The sequence below is a fragment of the Pseudophryne corroboree genome, chromosome 10, assembly GCF_028390025.1.
Source record: "Pseudophryne corroboree isolate aPseCor3 chromosome 10, aPseCor3.hap2, whole genome shotgun sequence".
NCBI classification, from domain to species: Eukaryota; Metazoa; Chordata; class Amphibia; order Anura; family Myobatrachidae; genus Pseudophryne; species Pseudophryne corroboree.
The window spans coordinates 77,167,105-77,179,883 of record NC_086453.1 but is presented as its reverse complement, the minus strand read 5'-3'; the positions used below and the strand labels follow the sequence as shown (position 1 = coordinate 77,179,883).

The 12,779-nt window shown below is 38.8% G+C and overlaps 1 long non-coding RNA gene and 1 pseudogene across 2 annotated transcripts in view; one reads left to right on the top strand and one right to left on the bottom strand.

The window, feature by feature from the left end:
- The window catches only part of LOC134965024 (uncharacterized), a 200,976-nt gene extending 188,749 nt beyond the window's left edge, over nucleotides 1–12,227 (bottom strand). For both annotated transcript variants that reach the window (XR_010188269.1, XR_010188270.1), the window contains exon 1: nucleotides 11,970–12,227. This is a non-coding gene — a long non-coding RNA (uncharacterized LOC134965024). The remainder of the gene's footprint in view (nucleotides 1–11,969) is intronic.
- Nucleotides 2,419–2,537, top strand: LOC134967125 (5S ribosomal RNA; annotated as a pseudogene).
- Nucleotides 12,228–12,779: the final 552 nt, after the last annotated feature.

Sequence of the window (12,779 nt, the reverse complement as noted above, 5' to 3'; positions counted from 1 at the left end):
ATCAAAGAAAAGAAACCTGTGAATATAACAGATAAAGGAATCTTCAACCTATCCTCCCATATCCTGACTGACCCAGAACGAACCCTCTTAAGCAAAGGACTATCATTTGCACCTTCTGAAGGGCTGAATAAGTTTGATACTTTCATAGACCTAAATAAATTTGTGCGAAAACTGACGCTCAAAAGACATTTCATGAAGAAAGATAATGCCATTATATCAAACTATGAAGAGAGGTCGAAGTCTGGACTCAAACCAAAAAGTAAATATTACCCAATAGAATCTAAAGGGAACAATTTGAGCATTTTCTATGATCTAGTAAAGAAAGACCTCTGTGAAACAGAACTCACACCAGCTACAAACAAACATTTGCATAACAGAGAAATAGAAGCCCTCAAAAAACTTCAGAAAAATAAACAGATTGTAATAAAACCGGCTGACAAAGGGGGGGGTTGGTGATCCAGGATCGTGACAAATACGTCAAGGAAGCACAAAGACTCTTAGGAGATTCCCACTCCTATAGAGTGCTGCCAGATGACCCCAAAGATTCATATGTGGAAGAACTGAGATCACTACTACTACAAGGACTGAGAAATGACATTATCACTAAAGATGAATTCTCCTATTTAATGTCATCCAACCCCACGACCCCCATCTTTTATTTTTTACCAAAGATCCACAAGGACCTGTCCAATCCACCGGGAAGACCGATAGTCGCAGGGATAGACTCTCTCACGTCCAGTCTGTCTAAATATGTGGACATATTTTTGAATCCATATGTTAAGAAACTTCCATCCTTTCTTAAAGACACTACCATGGTACTGAACGAAATGAAAAACGTGGTATGGAAGGAATCATATTTATGGGTGACCATCGACGTACAATCATTGTACACTCGTATAGAACATAAAAAAGGAATTGATGCAAGCAGAGAGTACCTAAACCAAGATGACTCCCTCACAGATCACCACAAGAAATTCATCTGCGACCTAATGGAATTTATTTTAACCCATAATTATTTTAAATTTTTAGATAAATTTTATCTACAACAATGCGGCACCGCCATGGGTACTATTTTTGCACCGAGCTTCGCGAATTTGTTCATGGGTCAGTGGGAGGAAAAGCACGTTTACGCCACACAGCACTTTAAGGAATCAATCATCATGTACAGGAGGTACATTGATGATATCCTGATTATATGGGATGGGAGTACAGAATCATTCATGGACTTTTTTAAACTTTTACAAACCAACGATTTTAACCTTTCATTTACTTGTAATCTGAATAAAACCTCTATCGAATTCTTGGACTTGATTCTGACTGGAGAACACGGTACGGTTTCCACTAAAAATTATATTAAATCAGTGGATAAGAACAGTTATTTACATTATAAGAGCAATCACTCAAAAAAATGGAAAGACAATATACCGTACTCCCAATTTCACCGAATCAAGAGGAATTGTAATCAAACTGAAGACTGTGAGGAACAACTAGGAATATACAGAAAAAGGTTTGAGGAGAAGAGCTACCCCAAAGCAATCTTGGACAAAGCGGTTACTAAGACAAGAAATTTGGAGAGAGATAACCTGCTAATATACAAAGATAAGACAGAGAAAAAAGAGGCAGTCTCATTTATAACAACCTACAGCAACCACGAACAAACCATCAGGACATCATTAAGAAACCATTGGCCCATACTTCTTATGGACCCAGTCCTTAAGGGAATTCTTCCAACTCAACCAGAACTCGTATTTCGGAAACCAAGAAACCTTAAAGAAATCCTTGCACCTAGTATGCTACGAGAACTGCCATCTGAAGGTAACAAGCATCTTCTACCCAAATGTACTGGATCGTATAAATGTGGACATTGCAACATTTGCAAGTACCTCAATCCCAACAGAAAAACCTTTAGTACTACGGATGACACCCAGGAGTTCAAAATTAAGAAATTTATGAACTGCAACATCACATCAGTTATATACCTAATTGAATGTACCTGCCACAAGAAATACGTGGGCAAGACAAAAAGACCTCTCAAAATTAGGATACAAGAACACGTTAGAAGTATCAAAAATAAACTGGAGACTCATCTGCTATATAGACATTTTAAACTGGAACATAACTCCAACCCAGAAGAGATGTCCTTCAAAGCCATTGAACACGTAACCAGCGGTGACAGGGGAGGAGACCTGGCCAAGAAGCTCTCCCAGAGAGAAATGTTTTGGATATTCCAGCTAAAAACCACACACCCCCTGGGCTTCAACGAGGGATACGAAATTGCACCCTTTCTCTGACAGAAGCATCAATCATATTTGGATTTGTATATTTATTTCTTTTCTAGCACTTTGCACCTTATAACTGTAGAATGTCAAATATTCCTAATAAAAACCTGTTACGGTGTGAGTAAGTCATTTCGCCAAAAAATACAGTCACACCGCACTGGCACACGCCCAATCTCGCCCGATCTTGGAAGCTAAGCAGTGTTGGGCCCAACCAGTACCAAGTGGGGAACCACTTGAGAAGATTGGGTACTGTATAAGGGTAGACCAGTAGACTCGTAACGGTAATAAAGTAGAGAATATTGACACTTAGCCAACTCTCTTCTGGCACACATATTATTTAATATCCGTACTCTTTTAACTATGTGTATTGTTTAGTAGCATATATATATACATAATTACTTTCTCACTATATCCACGAAAATGTATACTATATTGTCTATCCTGAACCATTTGTTACTCACATCCCATATTAATCTTATTATACTTCCCACCTCAATCTAGCACTCATGCACTATTAACTAAGGGTCACCACTCTAAATTTATTCCATTATTCACTCATATTTCATCTAAATATCTCCTGGCTCTTTACTAGGGCTGCATAATATTCTCTGGGCACATCTATCTAATATATGGATTTCTCTATTATTAATATGCAAAATCTGTGATATAATCGGTTTATATAGATAAAAAGCCAGGCAGCTTTATTCACTTCATATATACAATCTAAATGCATATATATCAGCCTCTCTGAAGTAATATAACTCGTAAATACGTTTATTACAATAATAACAAACTAACATTGACATTTGTCTTATTTATCTCGAGCTGCCACTGCTCCTTAATACAAGGATATGTCTGCATTCTATGGGCTCCTCAAAGATGGCCGCGGTGCATGCTGAAATCATATCTAAAAACCAACTCAAAGATGGCTGCCGCATCTATATTTCAGTCCACGATCTCCATAGAAGCTGTGAAGTACCCGCCCATCCGGAAGAAGGGCGGAAGAACTCGTACGCCAAACCGGAAGAAGGGCGAGGCATTGACAAAGTTAAAAACACTTTCCGGAAGTCGCGTGTGCTGCGCATGCGCAATACGAGTTTACGGACACAGGAAGTGGGGCGGAAATGACGCGAAAAGCGTCCGTAATTGATGTATTATGTTTACGGATGTTTTTCTTTGCTTACAGATCTCGTTTTGGTTAGATAAAACTATATTTGAGCCTGCTAGGATTAGCCACATCCCCTATATACATTGATATTGAATTTTGTGAGAAAACACTGAAGGTGTTTTCCAACAGGAAGTGATGTCATAGCCAATTATTTTTAATCATGGCTGCTATAAATAAGAGTGTTTGCACATTAGTCCCTCACCCCTTGATGAAGTCTTAAGGACGAAACGCGTTGGGTGTACCTCTACTGACTCTCCATCTCTAAAGATAAGCACTACTCTCTTATCTCTAAAATATATATATCAGTTTTATATTATAGGTTTTAGATTAATTAATTTTTTTTTTTATCCTGGGTTCTAGCTAAATTGCACATAGCCATTCAGTCATTTCAGTCATTTTTTTCTTTTTTGTACCTTGTAATTTTTATAAAAAAAAATTTTTAGGCTTTTACTCTCCATATACTTTTAATCCAACATCATGTCTTAAATTGTATAAATAAATATTGTGTTATCTTTATATAAACCGTATCATAATATTCTTCATTTTTTATTAATATATTAGACACTGCTAGTCGCAGATACCCCTATCCCCCCCTTTCCAAATATATATATATATATATATATATATATATATATATATATATATATACAATCCCATAGGTCCCGCACTCCAATTGTCAATATTACCTGACCCGGTGCCAACACAGGTAATCACTGTACATTCACCATAAGCGCTGCACTCTGAGGACGATTGAATAATAACAACAGGTTTATCAACATTTCAGTTTATGGTAAAACAGTTTAACATAAACTGAAACGTTGATAAACCTGATGTTATTCAGTCGTGCTCAGAGTGCTGCGCTTATGGAGGATGTTTAAATATATACATATATATATATAATATATGGAAAGTGCAAGTAGCACTACAACCTTATACTCAAAGGAACTCAGGTGCCTTAAAACAAATAATCCCTAGCTTCTAGCTAGTCAAGTATATGAATACATAAAAACATACAGAAAAACACTCCAGAATATTCAGTGGCAGCTGCCAGATTTCAAAACAGTCCAAATTCCAAACAAGACCAATTCTAGTTGTTGTTCAAAGGTAAATTAGCTGCGCCTTCAGTGTTCTCAAAAGTGACTCAACACACTGTGGGGCAGATTTATTAAGCTCGGTGAAGTGATGATAAATGACCAGCCAATCAGATCCTAACTGCCATGTTACAGGCTGGGTTTGAAAAATGACAGTTAGGAGCTGACTGGCTGGTGCATTATCACCCTCCACTTTATCACTTCACCAAGCTTAATAAATCTGCCCCTGTGTCCTCAAATAATAACCAAATATGCGTACCAGATGCACATGAATGTGTGCTTAGAAGAAATTCCTTTTCATCTCAGTCTTCCTTCTCGTTCGACTCCTACTCTTATATCCTTCCGGATATTTAACGTGATATTTCACGTGGATGTGGGATGGAAGACAGTGTATCAATAAAGTGCACAGATCAAAATAAAGTGTCACTGTGCTAATAGTGCAAAAAAGTGCAGTAATCGTGCAAAAAAGTGCTACAGTGCTATAATGTGATAAAAAATAGTTTTAAAAAGAGGGAGATAACCTTCTGGTAATGTGCTTATTTACCAATATTGAGGGTGCAACACCAGCTAAGTTGATATAACAGGGCAGCACTCACGTTTTTCAAAGTACATAAATAGATGGTGTCCCCAATGTCATCCGTCCCACCAAAAGTACCTTAAAATCAGAATGCTACCAAGGGGGGAAAAACTCTAATAGTGTAATACTGTTTTTACACATTTAATATAACAAAAAAAACATATAGATGGACTCGTACAATTTTATGACAATACAAATGCTTATATGTCGATCACATTGAAGAGCGGAGAGTCATCAATTTGCCCAACACGTTTCATCCCATTTTGTATGCTGGTACTTCCTCAGGGGTCATAGATGGTGAGCCCTGCACTAGTAAACCTTTTATTATGGACACGAGGACTAAGAGGGGAACTGCACTGCTTCCGGCGTGCGAAAGTGTACATCGCGCATGTGCGGGAGTCTCCGTACTCTCGCGGGATTGCAGCTCTGAGTGAAAGTTGAAACTGCAAATTTAGAACTACAAATTTTAGATATCTAGTGCGCATGTGTGCCCACACAAGCAGTTTGCACATGCGTGGGAATCTCCGTACTCTCGCGTAATTGCGGCTCCGAGTGGAAGCTAATACTACAAATTTTAGTTGTCTACTGCACATGTGCGCCCGCACAAGCGGACCGCGCATGCGCTGTGTGAGAAAAGAGAAATTGCAACAGAGAAAACTGTGAGAAAAGAGAAATTGTAACAGAGAAGAAGACTTTAGAGAACAGCTTGATGTGTACTCGACTAGATTTACGGAAAGAGGATATCCTTCTACAGTAGTAGAAACAGCCAAACTGAAAACCCTTAATACCAATAGGGAAGACCTCCTGACATATAAAGGGAAGTAAAAAAAGGGAAGATCAACAACTTAATTTTATCACTACCTATAATGCTGGAGAGAACAGAATAGATGGAGCCATAAGAAAACATTGGCACATCCTGAAGATGGATAACATCTTTAACCCAATACTACCAGATAAACCAAGAACAATATTTAGGAAGGCAAAAAATCTAAAAGATATCCTAGCCCCTAGCATGTTACGACCAATTCAAACAGAACAACAGGACACATGGCTCAAATCAAAAGGTTTCTTTAAATGCAATCACTGTTGCATTTGTAAGTATGCACATAAGGATGGCAAGAATTTCAGCTCTACTAACAACACCAGAACGTATAAAATTAAAGATCTGATAAACTGCTCTACGAATTACATAGTAACATAGTATTTGAGGTTGAATAGAGGCAAATTGCCCATCGTGTTCAACCTGCTTTAAGTTGTGATGATTCTACATACTTGCTAACTAATGTTTTATGACTAGTTAGCTACTATAACTCATGTTACCCCCGGATTAACCACATTGATATTTTAAGAATTATAACCTTGGATAGCTTTTTCATTCAGAAATTTATCCATTCCTTTTTTAAATCCAATTACAGAGTCCGCCATTATCAGCTTCCCTGGCAGGGAATTCCACATCCTGATTGCCCTAACAGTGAAGAACCCTTTCCTCCGTTGCGTTTGGAACTTTCTCTCCTCCAGTCGCAGCGAGTGCCCATGTGTCCTAAGCAGTGTTCTTTTAATAAATAATTCCTCTGATAACTCTTTGTGATGTCCCTTTACATATTTGAAGATATTAATAATATCTCTTCTTAGGCGCCTCTTTTCTAGTGTATACATATTCAGCCTAGTAAGTCTTTCCTTATAGTCCAGTCCTTCTAGGTCTTTAATCAATTTAGTAGCTTGCCTTTGAACACTTTCGAGTTCACTGATGTCTTTTTTATACAATGGTGCCCAAAACTGAACATCCGAGTCCCTTGTCTCAATTCCCCTTTTTATGCACGCTAGCACCTTACTTGGCTTCTTTACTGTGTTTTGACATTGTGTATGGTTATTAAGCCTATTATCAATGAATACCCCTAAATATTTTTCCAACTCTATTTCCCCTAGGCGTTCCCCATTTAATATGTAGGATGCAAGTTTGTTTTTAGTCCCAAAATGCATAACCTTGCATTTGTCTGTATTGAACCTCATTTTCCATTTAGACGCCCAGAGTTCAAGTTTAGATAGATCATTCTGCAAGGACTCCACATCCAATTCTGAATTAATTACCTTACACAGTTTAGTATCATCTGCAAAGATTGACACTGTGCTTTCCAGGCCTATTTCTAGGTCATTGATAAATATGTTGAACAGTAGTGGACCGAGTACGGACCCTTGTGGTATTCTGCTGACTACTGGGGACCAGGTTGAGGACTTCCCGTTGACCACTACTCGCTGTACCCTGCTATCCAACCAGCTGCTTATCCATGTGCAAATAGTTTTTCCTAGGCCAGTCTCCTTTCATTTGATCATCAGTCTCCTGTGAGGAACTGTATCAAAGGCTTTTGCAAAATCTAGGAAGACCACATCCACTGCTTTTCCTTGATCAAGATTATTGCTCACTTCCTCGTAGATGCTAATTAAGTTAGTCTGACATGACCTGTCCCTCACAAACCCATGCTGGTTCTTGCTTATAATCCTAGTGGACTTTAGATACTCCTGTATGCCATCCCTTAGAATTCCTTCCAATATTTTCCCCACTATAGATGTTAAACTAACTGGTCTGTAGTTTCCCGGAAGAATTTTTGGATCCCTTTTTAAATAATGGCACTACCTCAGCTATACGCCAATCCTTCGGTACCATGCCTGATCTAATTGAACTATTGAAAATCAAGTATAGGGGTTGTGCTAGTTGTGAACTAAGCTCCATAAGAACCCTCGGGTGAAATCCATCAGGACCAGGTGATTTATTAATCTTAATTTTCCTTAGTCTCTCTCGGACTACTTCTTTGCTTAAACAAGTATCTAACCATGAATCATTACTGTCACAATTGTTATGCTCTACTCCCACCATCAGTTCTTCACTGGTGAATACTGATGAAAAGAATTTGTTCAGTATTTCCGCTTTTATTTCGTCATCATTTATCAATTCTACTAATTCATCTTTTAATGGATCTATATTCTCCCTTTTTAACCTTTTACCATTTATGTATTTAAAAAACTTACTCTCTATAGTGATTTGCTTTTCATTTTCCATTTTAGCTGCTCTTATTGCTTTTTTGCTTTTCTTATTACACTCCTTGTAATACTTGAAAGACTCCTCCTTTCCATTAGATTTAAATGCTTTGAAAGCCCGCTTTTTTGTATCCATTTCTGCCTTAACCTTCTTGTTAAGCCACATCGATTTGAGTTTAATATTCTTGCGTTTACTGCCCATGGGAATAAAGTTATGAATATTGCTATCCAGCAGCCCTTTTAAAACAGCCCACATTTCCGAAGTGTTCTTGTTATTAAACAGAACCTTCCACTCTATGTCATTAAGTGCACATCTAAGCATACTGAAATTAGCCTTCCTAAAGTTAAAAGTTTTGGTGGAACCCCTGTAGTTATGTTTCCTGAAACTGATGTCGAATGTGATCATATAGTGATCACTGTTACCCAAAGTCTCCCCAACTTCAGTGTTTGATATAATGTCCACATTATTAGTAATTACTAGATCCAGGGTAGTTTTACCCCTAGTTGGGTCCTCGACTAATTGAGACAAGTAGTGATCCCTAAACATATTTAAGAATCTGCTGCCCCTCGCTTTAGCACATGAATCGTTACTCCAGTTTATATCCAGGTAATTAAAATCCCCAATGACAAGGATGTCCCCAAATCACGCAGCCGTTTTGATTTGCTGCAATAGTTGTTCTTTCTCATGTATGCTAATATCTGGCTGTTTGTAGCACGTGCCTATGATTCGTTTTTTTGCATCAATTCCCCCACTTGAGATTTCTACCCATAGTGTCTCCACATTATCGTCAGTCTCCTCATAGATAACCTCCTTTAGGTATGGTTTAAGTGATGGTTTAACATAAAGACATACACCTCTTCCTATTTTGTTAGCCCCCCTGTCCCTCCTAAAAAGATAATACCCCTCCAAGTTAGCAACCCAGTCGTGAGAGTCATCCCACCATGTTTCCGTAATACATATAATGATGCTAACAATTCCAATTCCCCCATTTTACCTGCTAGACTTCTTGCGTTTGCAAGCATACATTTTAGTTTATCGGTTCCTTTATTTGTTTGTTTTCCTAAAGATTTCCCATCCTGAATAACTAGTGCATCCATAGAGTTACTGATACAGACTGTCCATCTCGCTCCCGTACTTAGTATTAGTAATTATGTAATTTAATTGTCTGGAATACACCTGCGGGTATAAATATATTGGTAAAACCAAAAGAAACCTTAGATTAAGGATCCAAGAACATGCTAGAGCTATAAAAAATAAGATGGATAACCACTCAGTCCCTAAACACTTCAAGAAAAGTCATAATTTAGATCCGGATCATATGACATTTAAAGTGATAAAACATGTGACCCTGGGACCCGGGGGAAGGGGGGGGGGGGAAATTTAGACAAGAAACTGGCACAAAGGGAAATGTATTGGATCCAAGCACTGAATACCATCATGCCAGGAGGTCTTAATGAATATTATGAATTACCCCCCTTTTTATAAAAAAATTATAAAATTTATAAAATCATAAAATATTACTAAAAAATCCTTTTTGTATGAGGAAATTGATGAAGTGTTTATGAAGTATTTATGAACCCTTTATGAACTATATCACTTCTTCTGCTATATCATTTATAATACAGGTTGAGTATCCCATATCCAAATATTCCGAAATACGGAATATTCCGAAATACTGACTTTTTTGAGTGAGAGTGAGATAGTGAAACCTTTGTTTTTTGATTGCTCAATATACACAAACTTTGTTTAATACGCAAAGTCATTAAAAATATTGTATTAAATGACCTTCAGGCTGTGTGTATAAGGTGTATATGAAACATAAATGAACTGTGTCAATGTAGACACACTTTGTTTAACGCACAAAGTTATAAAAAATATTGGCTAAAATGACCTTCAGGTTGTGTGTATAAGGTGTATATGTAACATAAACACATTCTGTGCTTAGATTTAGGTCCCATCACCATGACATCTCATTATGGTATGCAATTATTCCAAAATACAGAAAAATCCCATATCCAAAATTCCTCTGGTCCCAAGCATTTTGGATAAGGGAGACTCAACCTGTATTCCAGGATGTGTATATTAATACAGTATGTATTTAATCTGTGCACTATACAGTATGCGTAGTTCCTATCTAATCTAATACTTTAATATTTGTTTATTTATCTCATTGTTTTTATAACTGCTTCTATATTAGTTTTGTTTTTATGTAATTTTTAAAATGTATTTAAGAATATGTATATGATGAGCCATGCACTTTACAATGTTTGGTACATAATGGACACTAATTATCATAAACATGTACTGCCAACTTGAGGAGCACAAAGAGTTCTGTAAACTGTTCCCTAGTGTGATGGAAATGTAATTATGAGAGTGATATATACACACATGCGCATTAAACAACTAAAATTTGTAGTTGTAGCTTCCACTCAGAGCCGCAATTACGCGAGAGTATGGAGATTCCCACGCATGCGCTAACCGCTTGTGCGGGCGCGCATGCGCAATAGATATCTAAAATTTGTAGTTCTAAATTTGTAGTTTCAACTCTTACTCAGAGCTGCAATACGGAGACTCCCGCGCATGCGAGATGTGCACTTCCGCACGCTGGAAGCGGTGCAGTTCCCCTCTGAGTCCTCATGTCTATAATAAAAGGTTTACTAGTGCAGGGCTCTCCATCTATGACCCCTGAGGAAGTCCCAGCATACAAAATGGGATGAAATGCGTTGGGAAAATTGATGACTCTCCGCTCTTCAATGTGAATGACAGATAAGCATTTGTATTGTCATAAAATTGTACGAGTCCATCTATATGTTTTTTTTGTTATATTAAATGTGTAAAAACAGTATTACACTATTAGAGTTTTTCCCCCCCTTGGTAGCATTCGGATTTTAAGGTACTTTAGGTGGGACGGATGACATTGAGGACACCATCTATTTATGTACTTTGAAAAACATGAGTGCTGCCCTGTTATAACAACTTAGCTGGTGCTGCACCCTCAATATTGGTAAATAAGCACATTACCAGAAGGTTATCTCCCTCTTTTTAAAACTATTTTTGGCACATTATAGCACTGTAGCACTTTTTTGCACGATTACTGCACTTTTTTGCACTATTAGCACAGTGACACTTTATTTTGATCTGTGCGCTTTATTGATACACTGTCTTCCATCCCACATCCACGTGAAATATCACGTTAAATATCCGGAAGGATATAAGGGTAGGAGTCGAACGAGGAGGAAGACTGAGATGAAAAGGAATTTCTTATAAGCACACATTCATGTGCATCTGGTACGCATATTTGGTTATTATTTGAGGACACTGTGTTGAGTCACAGTAGACGGGATGCCGTCCGTCAGTGTATGGACAGCAGCATCCTGTCTGTTGGAAGCGAAGCCGCGAGTCCCCTCGTGGCCTTGAAAGCGCTCGCCGCTCTTTGGGCCCAGTGGCTCACTTCGCTCGCCACATGTTATATTCCCACTCGGTTGGTTGCTTGGACCCACCAACTGAGTGGAATACCCTGTGGATGTCGGGATTTCGTTCGATATTTCACCGGCGGTCGGGATTCCGACGTCGGTCTCCTGAACGGCTGGATCACGACAGCCGGTGTTTTAACTGCATCCCATATATATATATATATATATATATATAAAAGCAATCCTTACCAAACTGCGGCACTCAGAGTCTGGAACACGGCAAGTATAGCAAAAAGTGTGTACTTTAATGTATCACATCACATCCAAAACATCCAACGTTTCGGGGCGCTGATGCCCCTTTGTCAAGGTGCAAAACAGAATGTGAATACAGTGCATGAATCCAATACCTTTATAGTGAAGGAGTCCCGCCAGCGGGAAGTACAGCGGAGACCAGGTGAGCTGCCTGCTTCCGTCCCGGCTCCTGTGACGTGTGTGAGCCGTCATGTGATCCAAGTACGCACCGGTAGTTGCTGCTGTGTCCCTGGCATCGTCCAGTAAACAATGCCCAAAAAGGCTTCTGTGTCGTGGCCATAGCAACCTAGGGAATCCTGTGCAACCCGATCGCGGTGGTCACGTGCCCGTGCTACTACAAAAAATCACATGTGCAAAGATAAAAACAGTGCAAATGAATAATAATAAATAGTGCTATACAGTATCATTGAAAACATAACCGTAAGGCTATAAAGAACATAGGTCTTGAGGAAGTCCCAAGGCATTGTGGGACGAAACACGTTGATGCTACACTCCTAAATAACACTGCACTGGTCCACCAGTACGGGAACAGAAAGCTTCAGAGACTACCCACCGCAATCCCGCTGCCGCATTAATTGAAAACGGTACCGTTCTCCCGATGCCGCAAGCCAACTTATCACCTGCTTAACCTGGCTGTCAGCAGACAGAAACTGTCACGGTGTGCAAAATTAACAGCGGGAGCTTGCAGTCCATTCATACGGACATTTCATCTCAACACACACCGCCCGGGGCGGTAATAGCCTCACCACCGGGTGAAGAGGGACGGACTCGCCGCTTCAGTGGGAGGAATCGGTGGTAAATATACAACACCACTTTCAGTAATACTATTGAACTGTTTTCCATTGTAGCCGGGACACCGGCATACAAAGTTATTAACATCTTGCGTGGATCTAGATCAAGAGCTT